We start from the raw sequence: 21,699 nt of genomic DNA, 5'->3' as shown, positions 1-21,699 counted from the left end.
TTGCAGTAGCAGTGGGAACTGTGGTACAGTTTGATGATGAAGACTTCATCAATCTCAGGGTGCCAGCAAATACTTGACTATGACCATGAATACCAGAATGGGCTACATTCGCACTACCAAAATAATTCATTTTGACACCACTTTAAATGCCATGGCTCAATGCTATGGAATTCTGGGAATTACAGTTTGTTGGGGCACCCGAGTTCTCTGAAAAAGAAGGCTAAATGTCTCACAAAACTACATTTTCCAGAATTCCACAGTAATGAGCCATGGCAGTTAAAATGGTGTCAAATTGAATTACTTCTGCAGTGGGGATACAGTTATGCAGATTATGATGCATGTTAAGGAGACAATGTCACTTAAATGAGAAGCTATATAATAGCTATATTGTATGTCTGCTGGCTGCATATTGGTGTAGTTCATCACTAAATCCCATCATTAATGACTGCACACTGACTGTACCTTATGGAGAGCAAAACAACAAGAATAGGTGGCTTCATTTCAATTAAGTTGACATTGGGGTGAAACACAGCGCCCAAATAAAGCGTTTCAAACTGCTTTGAAGGCAGGTCGTTTAGATTATGCATGTCTCCAAAGTGGGTGGAAACTGGATTGAAGGCATGCTCCAGGGCTAAAAACCAGAGCAAAAAGTACCCAGCATATTCTGATTTAGCCCAGTTAATATGCACCTTCAACCCTGCATATAAATGCCCCAACGCCAGAGCAAGTAGGAAGGGTATCCATGGTTGTGCTTTGTCAATGTTTTATCAGGGACACTGATGCTCCAATGCCCTGAACTGGTGGAGGATCGTAGGTGTGACTGTGTGGCTGATCAAAGGGGCTGCCATTCAATGGGATGGCATCTAGGCAGCAGGCAATTGCCGGGGTGTGTTGTGCAGTGGTGTGCATGCATGGTGCGGAGGTAGGGTTGCCATAACCCTCCTGCCGGCGGGACATTCCCGGTTTTTCACCACTAGGGGGCGTCCCTGCATGGTTTCCTTCTTGACTCAGGTTTGTCCTGGGTTTTGCCAATCTGGTGACTTTCACACCAAAATGGGTACTTTTCAGAGCCTTTGGTGTGATTTTGGTGGTTGGTTTTAATGGTAATTTTGAGAGTTGAAATAAGTTCCAATTATTTTTATTCAATTAGGGCTATGTTTTATTGCCATATGAACATTACAGGGACTTTTCAGGAATTTTGACTGAATATTTGGTGAAATATGGGGGGATTTGGTGAGTTTTGGCCAAACGTTTGGGGAATTATCTTTGAGGCTTGTTGGCAACAATTGTTGCCAGACTCAGGAAGAGGAGCTCCTCCTCTGTTTGTTCCACAGGTGGGCCGGTCCCAGCAAGGCAGCAGGGGGGAGAGGGCCATTTCCTTTGGCACCGAGGCGAGGAGGAGGAGGAGGAGGAGGTGCCTGGCCATTTTCATTATTTATTTTGCCTCTGTGTATTTTTTCTAACTTTGACTGCCAGGGCTCAATGCTCTGGAATTCTGGTGTCTGTGAGGCATTTGGCCTTCTCTGTCAGAGAGCTCTGGTGCCACAATAAACTACAATTCCCAACATTCCATAGGACTGAGCCCTGGCAGTCCAAGCAGTGTATTTTGGACACAGATATCCCCCTTTTGTGAGTTAATGAATGAATCCAATCCCTAGCCTTTCTATCTCTCTCACACACTGCAGGAGTAATAACCCACTTTGAGACTGCTTTAACTCAATGCTAGGGAATCCTGGGAATGCTAGTGTTTGGGAGACGTTGAGACTTCTCTGTCAGAGGCTCTGAGGCCACAATAGACTACAATTCCCAGGATTCACCAGCACTGAGCAGTCTCAAACTGGACCATTTCCTCAGTGTGGATGCACCTGGTGAGGCATTCTGGGCACTGCAGTTCAACTACGTTTGGGGGGTTATGGGATAGCTCTGGGGCCACAGTGTACTACAATTCCCAACATTCCCCAGCACTAACCCAGGACAGTTAAGTCACTCTCGAACTGGAACGGATTATTTCCTCAGTGTGGATGCAGCTTTGGTGAGGAACTCTGGGCATTTCAGTCCAGCTATGTTTTATTTCTGCAGTGTATTTTGGACCAGAGACAAGGTGACCAGACAACCTCCTCCTTTTCCAGGATATGTCCTCTTCTGTCAAATTTCAAAATGTCCTCAATTTTGATCATGCCTAAGAAACATGCATTTATATTAACATTTTTAAAAAATCATCAATTTTTTTCGTGTGTCCTCCATTTATGAAAACTGTGCCCTAAATTTGAAAATGTTGTCCTACATTTGTCCTACATTTGTCCTGGTTTGGAGGTCCTGACTTATGGCAACCCTATGCGGAGGTGACAAAAAAAATGAGCCAGCAGAGCACCTTGATAAATAATAATAAAAAAATAAAATATTTATTTATAGCCCGCCTTTCCGTAGATCAAGGCGGGTTACAACAATATCAGTTACAGGATAAAAACACGATAAACAGCAAATATACATTAAAATCACAATACAACCCACAATATCACAATACTGTATAACAATATCCAGCTAGCATAGGATGTTCAACAGCAAAAATAATAACGGTGGGGGGGGGGGAGGAAGGAGGCTACAAAGGGAGGAATTAGGGGAAAGCTTTTTGGAACAGGAAGGTTTTTAGTTCCTTCCTGAACCGGTCAAGGGAGGTGGCCGAGCGGAGCTCACTGGGAAGCACGTTCCAGAGCAGAGGAGCCGAGATGGAATAGGATCTACGCAATGTTGTGGCGTATTTTGAATCTGGGACTCTCAGCAAATGCTTCCCAGCCGATCTGAGTGTGCGGGTAGGGTTATATGGGGAGAGGCGATTCTCCAAGTACCCTGGGCCCAAGCCATTTAGGGCTTTATAGGTAATAACCAACACCTTTTATTGCACTCGGAAGCGAATGGGCAGCCAATGGAGATCTTTTAATACTGGTGTTATATGGGTGGCCCTGGAAGATCCAGTGACCACTCTAGCTGCCATATTTTGAACCAGCTGTAGTTTCCGGGAATGTTATAAGGGTTGCCCTATGTAGAGTGCATTACAGAAATCCAAACGAGAGGTTACCAGAGCATGTACCACCATTTCAAGGTCCCCCTGGCCCAGGAAGGTTCACAGCTGGTGTATCAACCGAAGTTGAAAACAGGTGCTCCTGACCGTCGCATCCACCTGAGATGTGAGGTGGAGCGACGAGTCCAGGAGCACCCCCAGGCTGCAAACAGAATCCTTCAAGGGGAGCGTGACCCCATTCAGGACAGGTGGACAAACCTCCAATCCTGGACCGGGGGAACCTATCGCGAGCACTTCCGTTTTCTCTGGATTCAAGCTGAGTCTGTTTTCCCTCATCCAACCCATTACCGAGTCTAGACAGGCATCAAGAGGAGAGATGCCATCCCTGGTCACTGCATCAGTCGGAGACACAGAGAAGACTATTTGAGTGTCATCAGCGTACTGATAACACCGCACCCCATGTCTCCGGATAATCTCTCCCAGCGGTTTCATGTAAATGTTAAATAGCATGGGGGACAGAATGGCTCCCTGAGGGACACCAGATGTAAGCGCCCTCTTGTTGGAGCGCTCGTCCCCCAGCTGCACCTTCTGGAATCTGCCCGAGAGGTAGGAACGGAACCACTGGAGCACAGTGCCCCCGGTACCTAACTCCCTCAGGCATTCCGGAAGGATACCATGGTCAATGGTATCGAAAGCCGCTGAGATGTCCAAGAGCACTAACAGGGACACGCTACCCCTGTCCATGCCCAGACGGAAATCATCGACCAGGGCGACCATGACAGTCTCAACTCCATAGCCCACCCAGAACCCGGTTTGAAATGGGTCCAGATAATCAGTATCATCCAAGATCGATTGAAGCTGGATTGCATCTGCCCTCTCGATCACCTTCCCCAAGAAAGGCAATAGCGAAACTGGCCGATAATTGTTATGCATCAGGGGGTCTAGGGAGGGCTTTTTTAACAGCGGTTTTACAATGGCCAATTTTAAGCTGGATGGAAATTGCCCTTCACTAAGAGATGTATTGATTATGCGGTGCAACAAGGTTGTTACAACCGCTCCCCCCTGAGCCGCTAGCCAAGAGGGACAGGGATCGAGAGAGCAAGTTGTCTTCCTAACACTTCTAAGGATCTTGTCCACATCCTCAGTACTTACAGACTCAAAGTGATCCAGTACAATAGAGTCCACAGAAACTCTGGAGACCTCTACTCTGGTTTCTGAACTAATAATGGCGTCGAGATCAGCCCTTAGCCAAGAGGTTTTATCCACGAAGAAGTTGTTAAATTCATCACAGCAGGCCTTGGATGGTTCCAAAATAGAGTTCAGGGAGGAGGGTAGCTGAGTAAGCTCCCTCACTACCCTGAACAGCTCTGCTGGACGTGACTCCGCGGACGCGATACGCGCAGCACAGAACGAATTCTTTGCTGCGTCTATCGCCACTCCGTAGTCCTCCAAAAGGGAGTCCAGGAGTGCCTTGTCGGCTAAGTCCTGATGTCTCCGCCATTTGCACTCTAGTTGTTGCAGAACCCGCTTCCGTGTCCGGAGAGCTTCAGTATACCAGGGCTGCTTTTTGGAAGCAGGCCTGAGAGGACGCTTGGGAGCGATGCTGTGTATAGCCCTGGAGAGACCAGTGTCCCAGATGGTAGTCAGGGCGTCAACAGAATCACCGTCAGATCCAACTATGTTTCCCTCTAGGGCTTCTTGGAACCTTTTGGGTTCCATTAGCCTTCGAGGGTGGACCATTCTAATAGGTCCGCCACCCCTGGGAGGGATCTGGATAGAAGCCTTGATGTTAGCCTCAACCAGGAAATAGTCTGTCCATGACAAGGTGGAAATGTTGGTTACTTCCACCCACGGAGTTTCCATGTCCGTGCAAAAGACCATATCGAGAGTATTACCAGCAGAATGCGTTGGCCCCGTAACCAATTGAGACAGGCCCATGGCGGTCATGGTATCCATGAACTCTCGAGCTGCACCAGGTGGACTATATGGACTATAGCTGAAGGGGAGGTTGAGTCCCCCAGGACAAGAAGCCAGGGGGCTCCAACAGCAGCTCCGAGACCAGCGTGTCAGCTCGGCAGGGAGTCCGTAGCGCATGGGGTGCCGATAGACCAACAGAATCCCCAAGCTGTTCTCTGGCTTTTAAGGTCAGGTAAATACAATGCGATATAAGAGGTTTGACGCACATGGTTCCGAGTTATTAAGGAAGGGTGTTCTTTTATAGATCAAAGGCAACTCCTCCCCCCCCCCACCCCAGACACCTGGTCTGGTCCTAACTGAGAAACCCGGCAGGAAGGGCCTGTGCCCACACAGCTTCTCCTTCAGGCCTAGCCACGGTCTCAGTAATGCAAGCCAGGTCGCAGTTGTTAATCAATCATCGAAGATCGTGGATTATGTGGGTCTTATTTTTCACGGACCTGGCATTGCACAGGAGCAGAGACAGGGTTTGTGGCATGGTTGGTCTGACCCTCAGGCCTCTTTGATTAGGAAAGTGGATGGAAGGTGAGAAAGATATTATACATCGATCCCGCCTTCCCCTGTGACAGCTTCCCACTTTCCTACCGCCATACCTCCCCCTGCCCCACACTACTTTAATAGGAGCCCCGCTCAAGCCAAAAGTGGTATCCACCTCCTCCCCATCCTCAATATCCCCCATACCCATAACCTCCACCCCTCCTCACAGTACCAAGGCAGCAGCCAAGAAATGGCACTAACAGTCATTTCTGCTGCTACAGCGCTAGCAGGGGATCGCCTCAATGCCGCCCACCGCTGTGCAGATGCGCAGTTGTGAAGATCGCAGAGTCCGTAGGCAGCTTCCCTGGGCCGATGCGCAGCTGCGCAGGTGTCCTCTCAAGCCCAGAGAGCTGCCCGGCAGCAACAGCTACAACAACAACAACAGCAGCAAACACAGTCCTTTGGAGGCAGACAAGCGGGCGGGACGGGGGAGGAAGCCAGGCAAGCTGGCTATATGCGTGCTGCTGCCACCAGCACGCCCCTTTCCCCGCCTTCCCCCAGGTGTTGCTAGTCCCTCCGCAGTCCTGGCTTGCTTGCTGAGGAGCTGAGAAGCTGGAGATGGCAGAGTCTGTAGGCAGCTTCCCTGGGCCAATGCGCAGCTGCGCAGGTGTCCTCTCAAGCCCAGAGAGCCGCCCGGCAGCAACAGCTACAACAACAGCAGCAAACACAGTCCTTTGGAGGCAGACAAGGGGGCGGGCCTCACTGTGTGGTCAGGCTGTACACATTCAGGCTGCCTTGGGAGTAGCCAGTGAGGACAGCAGGGTTTCGAACTGCTTTTGGAAAAAACAGGTTCCAGCCACTTTTTCCTGACTGTCTGTTCCGCCCCATAGTCAAAGTTATAATAATGCCATTAGCATCACAATAAATTAATATAACCTACAGCATATGTATTTGTAAACAGAGTATTTATTCTACAGAAAGCATTTGCACCACCAGCATTCCTATTTCAGTGACCCAATTAAAACCTGGCATTTCAACATGCAACACTCTTTGTTCTATAAGAAAATGTCCGTAAAAACAAACTAGTGTACATGTGTCAGACAAGGACTTCTCACTTCTTTTGTGCTCACAATATATTACAAGTAGGCCTATTTTTATGATTATTTTTATCTAGTGTTTTCCTGAGAGGCCACAGAGGGAACAGGTAGTTCTTGTAAATACAGAAGAAGAGATTGCTCCTTCAGTTTGATCCAGGAGCAAAAATTTAGGCATGTCTTTGCCAGGCTGCAAAAAATAAAAAGCCTAAAACCAGCTGCAGCAAAAATGCATACCTCCCCCTCCTCCTACAAATACACACCATGCCCAGCCCTTATGAGTGCATTTATCATGGAGAACGAGGTTGCTCAAGTTTCTTTGGCCATCTTTTGGCTGCTGCTCATGATGGTCCCACACACACACATATCACAGGAAGAGGCACTGTCGGTCCTCCAGATGATGTTGAACTGCAACTCTCATAATCATTCCCTATTGACTCTGCTGGATAAGGCTAATGAGAATAAGAGTCAATCACTGTCCATATATCCCCCATGTCAAATTTATACAGATTTCAGGCCTACAACACAAAGATTCAGTATCATCCAAACTCTGTTTCTATCCTTCTTACAAACCTGAAAACAGGGAAATGCTGAAGCTCATATAGAAAATGCATCAAGTGCAAATATATCAAATGCAAATGTCTCATTTGCACATGCCAAATAAAATTTTATAAATTAATTATGCTTAACATATGTGAAGTTCTATGTAACTCAGATTGCAGTTTAAAAATGAATTTAAAATTCAAAATATTGGAATATAGACTGCTTTTAAATATTATTTTGCCATGTATGACTATGATATAATTAAAAATTTGAGTTCTATCACAAATAAAAATATGAATTAAATACAGTCCAGCAGTGGCGTCTAGGGTTGGTGTTACCCAAGGCAGTTGGGTGGTTGGTTGGTGGGACATATGGGGGCAGGACTTCTGGTGTGAGACTACCGGTGCACGGAGCAACCCTGGGTCCCGGGATGGCCTGGTGAAGTCCCGCACACCCTGGGAAAGGGACGGGGAGCAGCCATGAGGTCCCAGGGAGGGCAGTGGAAGCCCCAGGAAGCAGGCCCACAGCTATGGGGAGCCCCATAAACCAAGCCTGCATCCACAGGGAAACCCCACAGGGAGTGGGGTACTGGCCAGGTGTCATCCCCTCTTCTGGGATGTCATATGATGCGGTCTGCACCCCGCACACACCCCAGTGATGCTACTGCAGTCCAGAATGGTTTAGATTTTTCCAGCAGTACAAAACTTTAAGCAGCAAGGTGCTTAAGAAGCAAGTAGTCCCAATATGTTCAAATAAATTTGTTTCCTAGCCAACGAATGCAACCCAAATTTGCAACAGGCATCAGAAGATCATGTAAGGACATAACCATAATACTGTACCCTAGTCTTCCACAAATTTGCCACATTAAGAACCATAATGATAAAAGATCAGGCATTAAAATGACAACTTATCTCATTCGTGCTCTGCAAAAAAATATTTCTGCATTAGAAATCTGGATTTTTGCACCTACAAATTCAATTATTAGATTTAGGATAATGCTAAAATCTTCAGCAATGTTCTTTCTGCATTACAAATGGGCTATTAAATCAGTGAAGTGCCAATCAAGTGCTTTTGTGTGCTGAAAAAAGATTTAACAAAAGGATTTTTGCAGGCCTCTCCTTCTAGCACTATAGTCAGTGTCACCTACATATGATAATTGCAACATATTTTTTTGTAGTAAGATCAGCCCAAAATTGAAAAGAACTGGGTTCTTACCCCCTTCCTTTTTAAAAAAATAGAAAGTAATAATCAGAGCATCCCACATATTTGGGGCTTTATTAATCTATCTAAGGACATCTAATATGTCTAAGCAATCATTTGTATGAAATTTTTGTTGTAACAAGAGAAGTGAATGTGTTTAATGATCTCAACAAATGACACCTTGGAGCTTTGGATTCACTTGGCTGCTCTACAATTTAATCATACTACTATTGTATGGTTTCACACTACTGGCTATAGGTGGGCAGCCTCCTCACCTCTTAATTCTTTCACTGCTTACTTCTGCCCCACATTTTGGTTAACATTCTGTCTTCCAATTTTACATGTACCTTTTCTTTAATGCATGTCTCAAACAGTACATGTGCAGTGTGCCTTTGTGGCATTTAAAGTTTCTTTTGTTCATGGGATCCCCCCCCCCCAGGAAGTTCATGTAGACACTCAACTGTGCATATTAAAATTGGCTCTTTTAAAAAATGCTATTGCTATCTAATTGTGCATTTAAAGCCCTTTCTGGCTCGCTAGCATTCCTCTAGCAAAGGAGACCAAAAAGGGGGGGAGAGGGGGCTGGTGCGTATCTCCTGTACTACATGAGCAATAACTAGTGATAAAATGGGAAAGTATAAGAGAAATCCTGTCAAGCTATAAATGAGGCACCATGCACAATTAAACCACTTTTCACTCCATCACCAAGTCTTTTTAAAAAATTGTAGGGGAAAGATGTGCATATATTGAATATGGAACAATCAGAACTAGGATTCGCATATGCTGAGTAACAAGCCGGGTTCTTTTCTGTTAACTGGAATGTTGATGCAATTGTGTTTTAATCCACATAATCACTTGGCACAAAAGGAATTGATTGCTTGGCAAGAGCAAGCTGTGAATGCATAGTGGTCTGGAAATCCCACCCAGAAAAATGGCAGAGAACAAATGTATGGGGCCATTCCATGAAATAAGGTAATTGGAACTCCAGCATCCTCGCCAATATCAATAGTCCAACCTGGTGAACAGATTCATAAAGTTTCCAGCTGACAAAGATGTATAATAACCTCCCTGCACCACATCTCATTTATTTGTGTCATGTCTACACCATGAAAGAAAAAAAAAAGACATATTTCCTTATTTACAAAGCTGTTACTTCTGGCTTTGTCTGCCTGTAGGCACCTCTGACTCTGCATAGGAAAATAGGCAAGTGACGATTTACTAACTTGGATCAATACAATGCCAATTTGTTCATCCTCACTGCAAGCTGATATGTTTTTCCTTGCTTAGAATGCCATTTCTGTTGACTTATTCAATATATGGATTCTTTAAGACCCACTGGCACTAACTATAGCTTTCCTCCATTGCATGCTGCAGCATGAAATACCAGGACAGTGTTGGATGATGATGATGATGATTTTATTATATCCTGCCTTTTTCCCAATATGTAGCATAATAGACCTGAACCTACTTAGAGCCTATTTGCCCATACAACCTAACTGATATTGAAAAATATAAAACTACATAGTGGCACACAGTCTTGACATCCGGTTTAGTTTTTAGTACTTTCTAAGTTACCAGATGTTGTATATTTTGAGAAATGCAATTTAAAATGCATTTTATATCATAATATTTCACCTTTAAAGCTCTTTGTAGAATTCATTAACAGCATACAATCATTTATCAATATCTTGATATCATTTGCTTGCTAGAATCCATTCCAAAGTTTCAAATCCAAAAGCAGTCATGCCATTAACCTTCCCACATTTTAGTTGTTTCATCCATTAAAAGGAAGGATATTTTCACCACAAAGAGCTTTTTCACCTTAATTTATTAATGTTTGCAAAGCCTATCGAGACATGAAGACATAAATCACTGTCGAAATGCAGAGTATTATCCTCTTAATTTTAAGATATGATTTGTATATAAAATACACTTCAGAAATTCAGACCATTGAAATGTGAGGATTCTACTGTAAATAATCACATTTCTGAAATAAAAGGTTTTTCCTCTTCCCATAGCTGTCCCTTTGATCTTGAAAATTTAGCTTCCAGCATTTCTTTTCGACCTGGTCCATTTTACCAGCTCACAACTCCTATTGTGCTTCAAAATGCTTGCATTGTTTCAGTATTTTACTGAAGATAAAGGCTTAATTTTACAAGATTGATATGCCCCACAAATACTGTATTTCATCTGAACACGCAGTCAGCATGCTCTGCAATTAAACTGCAGCTCACTTTCAGCAACCTTCTCTGTTTATCCACTATACTGAAGTCCCATTGAGTTCAACAGGGTTTACACTGAGCAACTGTGTACAGGGTTGCAGTATTCCAGGCTAAATTTCCTTATGCACACAATTAATACTTCCCAGCTGGAGAGGAAAGGACACAAACTAATTGCACAAACCACAAATCACTAGAAAGTTCTTTGCAAGTGTATCACCCAAGACCACATTCTTATATGGCTCCCCTTTCAAATCACAGGACTACATCAGATAATTTCCAGTAGTAGACTGTGTCCAAGTAATGCAGGTTTAGACAACAATATTAAATACACTTCTCTGGGAGTAAGCTCAGCTAAATTCATTGAGACTTACTTATCAATAAACATGTACAAGATTATTCTGCTGAAGTTTATTCATCCATTGATTTTGAAAAAAATAATAATCACAGGAGCCATTATTAATCAGTGGAGATATAGTTAATTGGCAAAGTAAAAAAAAAAAACCGTAAGCACATACTTGCCTATTTTGAAGCTATTTTGATTTTGCTGTGTTTCTATAACAAGGAATTGAAAAATAAAACTTTTTAAGAGACTCCCACTGAAGCCTTTATACTGATATAAATGTGCATTTCTTGAAACATCAATGTACATTCATTTTAGGAAACAAAACCCATTTCTCAGTTTCAGGTTTCCTAAACTGTATCTGTGTTGATGTTTTGAAGAAATGCGTAATTATTTCAATATACTGTAAAAATTTAACTGATTAAAAAGTAAATAATTCTTAAACTAAATAGTATTTTACAGTAGTTCATAAACCTGCAGACTCCCTTATTCCATCATCATTTAGGGCATTCATGATGGCTAAAAATGGCGAGATCTGGAGTCCGATACATTTGGAAGGAATCAAACTTTAAAAGGCCAACATGAAATATTTTAAGATTTCCAGTATAATCAGGGTAACACTTTCTCTAAAAGAAATCTTGCATGGTCATCTGTCAATAACTCAAGAAGTTAAAAGGGCTTCACAAAACTAATGGGAGTACTAAATATCAGTCATAGAACAGGGATGTGAAGAATATTCACAAATATTTTATAAGCCTCAAAGAGACAAGCCAACTTTCTTCAGTAATAATTCCAAGTCTTGCTATTTTCTGCTGTATGGTGTCATCTGTATATCTTAAACTGTTGATGTTCCTTCCTCCAGTTTTCACACCTCCATCCTCCAAGTCTGATCCTACTATATATATCTGATGAGCATACAAGTTAAACAGATAAGGTGATAACATGCACCCTTGCCTAACCCATGGAAATCATTCTGTTTCTCTGTATTCTGTCTTAACAGTACATAGCCTCTTGTCCCGAATACTGGTTTTAGGCATCAGGACAATTAAATGTTGGGGTGCACTCATTTTTTTAAAGAGCAATCCATAGTTTTTTCATGATCTACAAAATCAAAGCCTTAGTTATAATCTATAAAACTGATCTATAAAGGCTGGTTTTATTTTGAAATTCTTTGGTGCACTTTATTATCCAGTGTATGTTTGCAATATGTTCCCCAGTGCTTCTTCCTTTCCTCACGGTCAATGGACGACAGATGAAATTTTTCAAGCAATTAAGGACATACAAGAAGGAAAAAATAAAAGGTGAAAGAAATAGAATCAGAATCCTGAATGCAACTTTTCAGTGACTTGTGCACAGGGATGATTATCAGATGACGGAATTGAAGAAGAAAAGGGCATACTCCCAACCAAGTCATGTGATCACGCTGAAGAATTTCAGACAATGTCACGCTTATCCAGGACTTAACCCATGAAGATGTGGGAATGCTCCAGCAACAAACCAATCCCAGGACTTCCCTATGAATGGTTTGCTACTGGAGCATTTCTGGGTCTTCATAGGTTAAGTCCTGGATAAGCGTAACATTGTCTGAAAATCTTCAGGGCAATCACATGACTTGGTTGGGAGTAAGTCCTTTCTTCCTCAATTTCTGTCGTCTGATAATCTCCCCTGTGCACAAGACACTGAACAGTTGCATTCAGGATTCTGATTCTATTTGTAAGTCCTGGATAAACGTGATGTGTCTGAAAATCTTCAGTGTGATCGCGCGACTTTGCTGGGAGTATGTCTTTTACTCACAGCTTTTTCCCCCATCTGATAAACTACTATACTGTAATAATCAATGAAGAGAAATAGTAGGTGACAACAACAACAAAAAAGGAACAAGAGGAAACCTCTTCCACAAGATCTGAGATCAAAGGGAAATTTAAACCAAGAGTGGGGATGCTTTATGCCCAAGAGAAATAAAAAGATGAGGGAATAATAAATGGAAGAACTGTATTGTGTTTCTCCATTGCTTTTCCATGGAGGTGAAAAAAGTTGTAAAAAACTTCAAGCAAGATAGGCTGTAGCCTTATTCAAATATTACCTATCCCTCCACATGGTAATAGGAGAGTAAGGGACTGTACACACAGCCCCTGTTACAGCCAGGTCAGGGCCACAGCAACAACATGCCACGGCCCCAATCTGGCCTTTGCAGAATGCAAAAAGGAGCTGCAAAGCTGCAAAAAGCAGCTCCTTTTTGCACCCTACAAAGGGTGCGATAGCCATGTTGCCAAGGCTTGGCAGCACTCCTTCAGCACTGTATCATATGTACGCAGCACCAGAGGAGCCCCGTGGCACCATGCACCATGCGGTGCAGCACATAGCATCCTGCCGTCCTTGGGGTGGAGCTGGGACATGTGTTGTGGAGATGCTGCACCCCGACTCTGCCCTCAAGCCAGCACAAACGGTAGGTTTGCACAGCCTATAATACACTAGCCTGTGCTCGCTTGATAGATGCTTCTTTCCTCCCTGTATAAAGAGTACAAATTTCTGTAAAAGATAGCCTATGTGTGAAGGTTCTTGTGTGATTTTAAACTATGGAAGATCAGGGTCCGAAATCATGTTGAGAACCTGCACAGATATGCTGAAGTTTGCTTCCATCCCCCAGCATGGTTACCAAAATCCATGGATGCTCAAGTCCCAATATATACAATAGTGTAGTAAAATGGCACCCCAACATAAAACAACAAAATCAAGCTTTGTGTTTTGGAACTATTAATTTTTTTTTTCAAATCATGGTTGATTGAACACATGGATGCAGAATCCATGGATCCAGTGGACCAATTGTATCAGAGGACCAAATGTTCTTTCCTTTACAGAAAGCAGCCTACCATCCATATACTGAGGTGATAGAAATGTAAAACAAGGAGGTACAGTGTTTTCACCCAACTCCCTGCAAATGTTTAATAAGCAATATCTACTATCCAATATCAATGTAAGATGACTGACAATAAACAGTTGGCCTTTGGCATCCGCAGAGGATCTGTTCCAGACACACACCCCCTCACAGATACCAAGATCTGTAGATGCTCAAATTCCATTGTCTGAAATGGCGGTGCATGCATGCGGATGCCCCATCATTAGGGACAATGAAATTTCAATGGTGTCTCATGCATGGGGCCACACTGCCATTAGAGACAGCCCCCATTGTCCCCAGTGGCGGCATGGCTACATTAGGGACAATGGGACTTAATGGCGGTGCATCCACATGCATGTACCATCATGAGACAACAGGGGCTGTTCCTAATATCAGTGCAGCCATGTGCACACACCACCATTGGGGACAACGCGGGCCCACTGCAGCTTATATTTATTATGTGAATACCGTAATAAAGTCTGTGATCAGTATCACAGAGTGTTGGTCATGGCTGAAGGTATTATCTTCACCAAGGATAAAAAAACTCACATTGCCCAATTTTTCCAAGTATTTTCTGTCTTATTTATTCCTGGAATCTTTAACCATTACTGGAAAGCAAACTCTTCCATATTTAAATTGTTGAGTACAAAAATACTCTGTTTTCAGTTCTGTTGAGGACCATATGCACTTCAAATTTCTGCTCTCAGAAAATCCAGGAAGCACCAGAGAATCCAGGAAGACAAAAACTTCCATGTTACATAATACAAAGACTTCCCACTCAGAGTGATATAAGAGCTAGCCCTAGCCATCATGGCTTATAGCTAGTTGTCCGAGCTGAAATCTAAAAATCTGCAGTTTGAGTGCCACTGGCCAACTATGTGTGTGTAAGACAATACAGAAAGGGGTGAAGAAAATATGAAAATGTTCCAGGAAAATGTGACCATTTAACCTCAAGCTATGTGACCAAACACCACTTCTTGTTTATTGCTAGACTGTATGACTAGTTACTTACCATTTGAGGGACACTATATGGTCAATGTATGTTTTATCACCTGTGGTAAAACAAAGAGAACAGTGCTGAGCTAACAGTAACAATCTATGAACGGACACTTCTTTCAGTTTGTGCAGCAGCAAGATGAAGATAGATCCTTGCGAAGCCCTACATGCCCTCCTCTGTGTCCCAACAGTGGAAGTGATATGAAGAGGGACACAGAATCACAGAGCTGGAAGAGACCACAAGGGCCATCCAGTCCAACCCCCTGGCATGCTGGAATACAGTCAAAGCACTCCCAACAGATGGTCATCCAGCCTCTGTTTAAAAACCTCTAAAGAAGGAGACTCCACCAAAATCCAAGGGAGTGTGTTTCACTGTCCAACAGCTCTTACTGTCAGGAAGCTCTTCCTAATGTTTAGGTGGAATCCCTTTACCTGTAGTTTGAATCCACTGCTCTGTGTCCTAGTCTCTGGAGCAGCAGAAAACAAACTCACTCCATCCTCAATATGACATCCCTTCAACATGAGAGAAGGTCTTGTTGGCTGATGCACCCAAACTGTGCAAAGCCCTTCCTTTGGAGGTCCAACTGGTCCCAACATTGGTTTCTTTCTGGCACATAGCTAAAACGTGGCTTTTATTAAAGTCTTCAGGAACTAACGTATTTACATGTACATGGTTTTTAATTGTTCTTGTTTTTAGACGGTTTCAACTGTACCTATGTTTAATAGCTTTTCCTTTGTTTAAATTATTTACATTATTTAATCTGGAAATGTTTTAAATTGTTTATATTGTTTGCCACACTGAGATCCTGTGATTAAAGGGTGGGACAGAAGTGCTTAAATAAATAAACCCTCCCTCCCCCAGCTCATTAAACATGACGCAGGGGCACTGGTTGAATGCATAAAAGGTGTAGCCAAAATATCTCTGCAGCAAGGTAAGGTCCCAAATTGTTTGAAAGAGCAATTGTACAACTTCTCTGGATCCCATTGTACTGATTAATTACAGTTCTGTTCCCAGTATTCTATTTCTGAGTAAGGCACTCCCAACTCCAGTAGTTTCTGGATGAGATGGCTGATCTAGATCCATTTCAGCCAGGAATAGCAATACAAATAAATATAATAATAAATATAATAACAATAACAATAATAATAGTAATAGCAACAGCATTAATATTTCTATACTGCTTAATTGTGAACTCAGCACTCTCTAGCCAGTTCATAAACTGTAAGTCAATTGCCCCCAACAAGCTGGGTACTCATTTTACTGACCTATGAAAGGAAGGAAGGCTGAGTCAACCTTGGAGTCGTGCGATCGAACTCACAACTATGTGGCTACACTACTGGCATTTAACTGCTGCACCATTGGGATCCTTTACTAGGAACTGGTATACCTCTAGGAATTGGTCAAGAAGTGTTCCTATTGGCCCTGCTGGACCTCTTGATAGCTTTTAGACCATTGCTCTTTTGGGTCACTTCACAAAAATGTGACTTGAAGGCAGTGTTTGGTGGGACTCCTTCTTTTCTGGTGGTGCTTTAAGATTATACAAGCCATAGGCTCTGGTTCTGTTTTGTCCCCTATGCTATTTAACATATTCAGATTGGAGAAGGTTGACTTGATCCATTGGAGAAGGCTGTCTGAAGTTTCAGGGACTGGTGCCACCTTGATGATGATGACACCCAGCACTATTACTCTTTCCCACCTAAGTATAAGGAAGCTGTTTCCATTCCATACTGACATCCATCATCAGTCACAGACTTGATAAGGGAAGTTTAATCCAGGTAAGACTGAAGTGCACCTTGGCATTTGAAAGGCTGATCAGGGAACAGCAATTCAGTCTGTTATTTCCCTGAAAACTCAGGGATACAACTCAGGGATAAAACTCCTGGATCCAACCCTGACCCTGGATGCTCAAGTTATCTGCATTAGCCTATGTCTGTTTACAGTTAAATCTAACGTGCCAACTGTACCCATTCCTGGAAATGTTTGCCGCTGCTGCTGCTGCTGCCGCTACTGCTAGACTGACATATGCTTTAATTATATACTAGTTTTAATATATAACTTTAGCTGGATTACTATAACATATAAACTTCCTGTAAAGTGAGCTCAGAAAGGGCAGAAGGGCCAAAGAGCTGCAAACAGACTGCTAAGTGAGGTCCAAAACACACTGCAGAAACAATCCAGTTTGAGACAGCTTTAACTGCCCTGGCTCAATGCTAGGGGATCCTGGGAGCTGTAGTTTTGTGAGACTCTGACAGTGCCACAATAAATTACAATTCCCAGGAGTCCCTAGCATTGAGCCAGGGCAATTTAATGTCTTAACTCTGGTTATAGCGAGTATACAACCAGTCCATTTCCAGGCACAATTCCAAGTGTTGATAATGACCTGTAAAGCCCTAAAAACAGCTTGTTCCAGGCTACCACAACAAGGACTGTCTCTGCCTATATGAACAGAGTGGCCAAACGTCCTCCTTTTCCAGGACATTTTTCAACCTTCTGTCCAGGAAGTATTTCAAAATGCCCTCCATTTTGAGCATGCCTAAGGAGCATGCATTTATATATTTGTGTTTGTATAGCTTTTATTTTGTAATGCCTTACATTTATCTCAAATGTCTTACTTTTTGTGGTGCCTTGTCCTCCTTTGTGGTTGTGGTATCTGGTCTAAGATTGGGGGGAACCTTCTCTTTGACCCACCACCTTCACAGACACGTCTAGAAGGAACAAGGAAAGGGGCCTTACTGGTGACCACCTGCAGGATTTGGAAGCCCCTCCTTGGCTGCAGCATCCACACTGGAGGAATAACCCAGTGCCAACATGTATATTAACAGACTTTCGTATGTTTTTATTTCTGCCTTCACTTGTGCCGTTACCTGGATTTGCTTTAATTTGTGTAAAGTGCCTTGAGCCCCAATTTGGGGAGAAAGGTAGGATATAAAAATCCTTCCTTTTATACGGGGGAGGCTCATTATATTGACTAAAGGTCATCCCTTGAAGCTTGTCTTTCTCCCTTGCCATTTCTTGGTTTTTTTAGATAAATAATCTTTGACAGACTTGGTCCAAATGCAAAGCAAATCGCTTCTTCCACATAGGTTATTAACTCCAAATTAATGAAGCCACAGTTAGACCACAGAGTATAATAACTGGAGTGATACAGGAAGCAACTTTTCCCCAAGATAGTTTATTGAAACCCCAAATATGAGTTATTGTCATAAAAAGGAGCTGAAATTAATTAATCCAGAAGTAGAGCAGATTTAAAATGCAGTTCCTTCAAACATCTTTTAGAAGAGCAAAGGGGATCCCAGACTGAACAGCTGCTTCCAAGACTCATTTCAGAATACTGTAAATGCCTGCTCTTCCTTCAAAATTCATTGCTGTTCGTATTTGCCTTCAGGTCATTTGTGATTTATGGCGAACCTAAGGCTTTGTTCTGGTGCCACAACAAACTACAGTGCCCAGAATGCCATAGCACTGAGCCACAGCAAAGGTCCAAAACACACTGCAGAAATAATCCCGTTTGAGACCGCTGGCTCAGTGCTGGGGAATTCTGGGAAATGTAGTTTTGTAAGACATTTAGCCTTCTGTCAGAGTTCTGGTGCCACAATAAACTACAATTCCCAGGATTCCCTAGGACTGAGCCAGGGCAGTTAAAGCGGCCTCAAACTGGATTGTTTCTGCAGTGTGTTTGGGACCAAAGTGGTGTCAAAGCGGATAATTTATTATCCTCCGCCTCCTCAGGCTTCTAAATACTGTACCTGTACAGGAGAAATGCCCACTCCCTCCCAGAAAGGCTCCCCAACTAAGATGGACAGGCCAGTCGGCCAATGGGAAGAGACGCCTTGGGCCGAAGTGGCCAATCAGAGGGCAGGAGGAGTTTGCTTTAACTCTTTCAGGGGGCCCTCTGACTCTCCTTAGTGAGAAACTCCAAGGGAGGCGAGAAAACACTCTGGAGTCGACCCTCAGAGCCTCCTTTCGAGTTGTGCCCTGGGACAGCTGGCCATTTCCTGTTTATTACTCCTTATGCTCTGCCTTCAAGTCTTATGGCGACCTTGAGGCAGTGAATGTTATGATGGATTTTTCTTAGGCTGCATCCACACTGAAGAAATAACCCGGTCTGGGCCCCACAACGAACTCCAACTCCCAGAATTCCATAGCCTTGAGCCAGACAACGAGTTAAAGCGCAGCCAAAACGGGTTATATTTCTCCAGTGCGGATGGAGACATTTTTTTTTTCCACATCCATGCGGCGACCAACATGTTTTAAGCTCAGAAATGAGCCTCGCGCGGGTTCAGTCTTTGTGGACGTTACTGGAGTTTTGCTAACTATGGAAGCGGAGGGGGCTTTCCTCGCACCTCCCCCCCCGGGAAAGTCGGGTGGTTCAAAGCAGTTTGCGTGTGTGTGTGTGTGTGTGTACATATACACGTGTGGAGATATATATACATCCACACATAAACATCTCCACATGTTTATACGCATTATATATATATATATATATATATATATATACACACACACAAACATTTCTTTATACATTATGCACACATATAAAATCATATAAACGTGTGGACATATACATATATATCCACAAGTTTACACACACACATATATATCCACAAACTTTTGTGTATACACACATGCTTATATCATACACGTTTATACACACGTTATCTTTATTTATATATTCATACACACAAACACATAATTATATATACCCATGTGTATGCATACACACAAATGTATGTTTATATATATTCCCTCACACTAAAAAAGCAGCGCCCCGAAACAGTCAAATCCGCAAAGACCAGGGAAGCCGGCCCGAGGAAACCCCAACTAAATAAAAATGATTTAGTTTCGAAGGTGCTCCATAAAAACAACCAGCTTTAAATAGGACGAGCAGGAACAAGGGATGTTTTTTCTTATTACAGGAATCCCTCCCAAAGTCAGGCAGAGCCGCTCTCCTTTTAGTCCCGCCGCGGCTTCGCCCGTTTATTATCGTTCTTTCTTTCTTTGCCCGCTAGTCTCGCTCTCTCACACACACATAAAAGTCAAACGAGGATAAATAGCACGTCTTATGTTATGAAGCGGAGGGAAAGGGAGGGACGGCCGAAGGGTTTTAAGTGCCGTCGAAACAGTCCTTCTCTGAGGGGAATGAAAACCGTTCGCCTCTCGCTCCGCGGTCTTCTCAGGAGCCGAGGGCCGACCGCGGAGCGGGAGGCGAACGGCTATCATTCCCCTCAGATCGACCCGAGACGGCTTCCTCACAAGTAAACCGAACATCGCTTCATGATTTTAACTTTCCAAAACGCCAACAACACTCCTCGTTATATTTATTTCTTTTATTGTATTTGTTTTATTTAAACATGTGTCTTTCTTCCGTCGCGCCGTCGTCCTCAAAACGCTTCCTCACACCGACGGTTAAACGGAGCCGTTACGTTTGCCCCTCCTCCCCCTCCCCTTTTTTATTTTCAAATTCAAACTGCGCCCCTCGCGCGAGCCCCTCTCCCTCTCTTTCTCGAAGGGGGCGGAGCCACCACGCCGCCGGCCACACCCCCTCACCCCCCTCTGACCCCGGAAGCCCGATACCTCTCTCATCTTCTGTTCAGCCTCCAATTCCACACTTTAAGGTAGAGAAACCGCCACCGCCTTCCCTTCAGGCGACGCTGCCATTGGCTCCTAGCCCCGCCCACCCGCTCCGCTCGAAGCCTCCATTAGCCGGAGGACGCGTCACTCCCAGCCGCCGCCCCTCCCTCCTTCCAAAACAACCACAGAAACCTCTTCCATCCGCCCATCTATTTGGTTCCTCCTGATTGGAGCAGCTCCAGACGTTAAGAAAAAATAAATAAATCTCCGTTATGTCCCCAGGGGATTGGCCTCGACGATTGTCGATCAATCGCCAGCGAGGGTTGTCATTGGACAAGACGCGGGTGATTAAGGCTGACCCTTGTTAATAACTCGTGTTTTATTTGCCCGGGCTAACTGCCAGGGTGACCTAGTCTCGCTCATGATTGGCTGTCAGTGATTCGCTTCATGCCGCCTAGCAGGCTAGGTTGCGACACATCCGCTCTCCCCCCCTCCCCATTTTCCACGCACTTCTATTTCGCCCTTTATTTATTTATTTCCTTCATAAACTTAAATGACCTCGGAAGGGAGGGCGGAGGGAGTCTGGCTGCGGTCCACTGACCAATCGCAGATAGGGCGGGGGCGGAGTCGAGGAGAGTGTCGACCAATAGGGACGGAGTTGTGTGCAATCTGCCGACCAATCAGATTTCGCGGCTCCCGGCACCAGCGGGTGGCGGCGACGGGCGTTAATCACTGTCTGGGTTTGGCGAGGAGCTGGGCTGTACCATTCGCAGATATGGAGGGGGGAGGGAAGCGATAAGGAAAAGGGGGCTGTTCCATTCCGAAATTCTCAGGGGGGAGGCTGGCAAACCGCCTCTCTGAGGCAACTTGACAAGAAAATAAAACAACCACAAGTCGAAAATGGCTTGTAGGCACGCAACATGACAACATATATATTTAAAACTTTAAATATTAAAATACATAAATAATAAAATTAACGGATAAAACATTTTAAAATATTAAAATAACGAAAAATAAATATTTAAAATATTTTTAAATTATTTAATATTTAATATTAATTGAGTAATTTCATATTAATTATTTTTTAAAAAATATTAAATTCTTTTTACATTTAATAATAATAATAATAATAATAATAAATGTTTATTTATATGCTGCCTCTCCACCAGGATCGAGGCGTCTTACAGAGTGAACAAAAAAATTAAAATTCCTACAATACAAATAATCCCAAATTACCCCTCCCTCCCTTAAACTTATAAAGCCCTCACATTATAGTAATAAATAACTGTTAAAAACCATAAAAAACATTTTATATAAAAACATTGTGCCTTACCAAATTTATTTATAACCACACGAAACTGTGTAC

The 21,699-nt window shown here is 43.4% G+C and overlaps 1 protein-coding gene across 2 annotated transcripts in view; it reads right to left on the bottom strand.

Moving 5' to 3' along the window:
• ZBTB20 (zinc finger and BTB domain containing 20) overlaps positions 1-20,444 on the bottom strand; it is a 642,360-nt gene extending 621,916 nt beyond the window's left edge. The window contains exon 1 of one of the 2 annotated variants that reach the window (XM_042458100.1): positions 20,337-20,444. The gene's annotated coding sequence lies outside the window, so the exon portion shown is untranslated. The remainder of the gene's footprint in view (positions 1-20,336) is intronic. The other variant, XM_042458099.1, reaches the window with a different exon arrangement.
• Between the last annotated feature and the right edge of the window lie 1,255 nt (positions 20,445-21,699).

The sequence above is a fragment of the Sceloporus undulatus genome, chromosome 3, assembly GCF_019175285.1.
Source record: "Sceloporus undulatus isolate JIND9_A2432 ecotype Alabama chromosome 3, SceUnd_v1.1, whole genome shotgun sequence".
Taxonomy (NCBI): domain Eukaryota; kingdom Metazoa; phylum Chordata; class Lepidosauria; order Squamata; family Phrynosomatidae; genus Sceloporus; species Sceloporus undulatus.
This window is presented reverse-complemented; position numbering and strand designations above follow the sequence as displayed.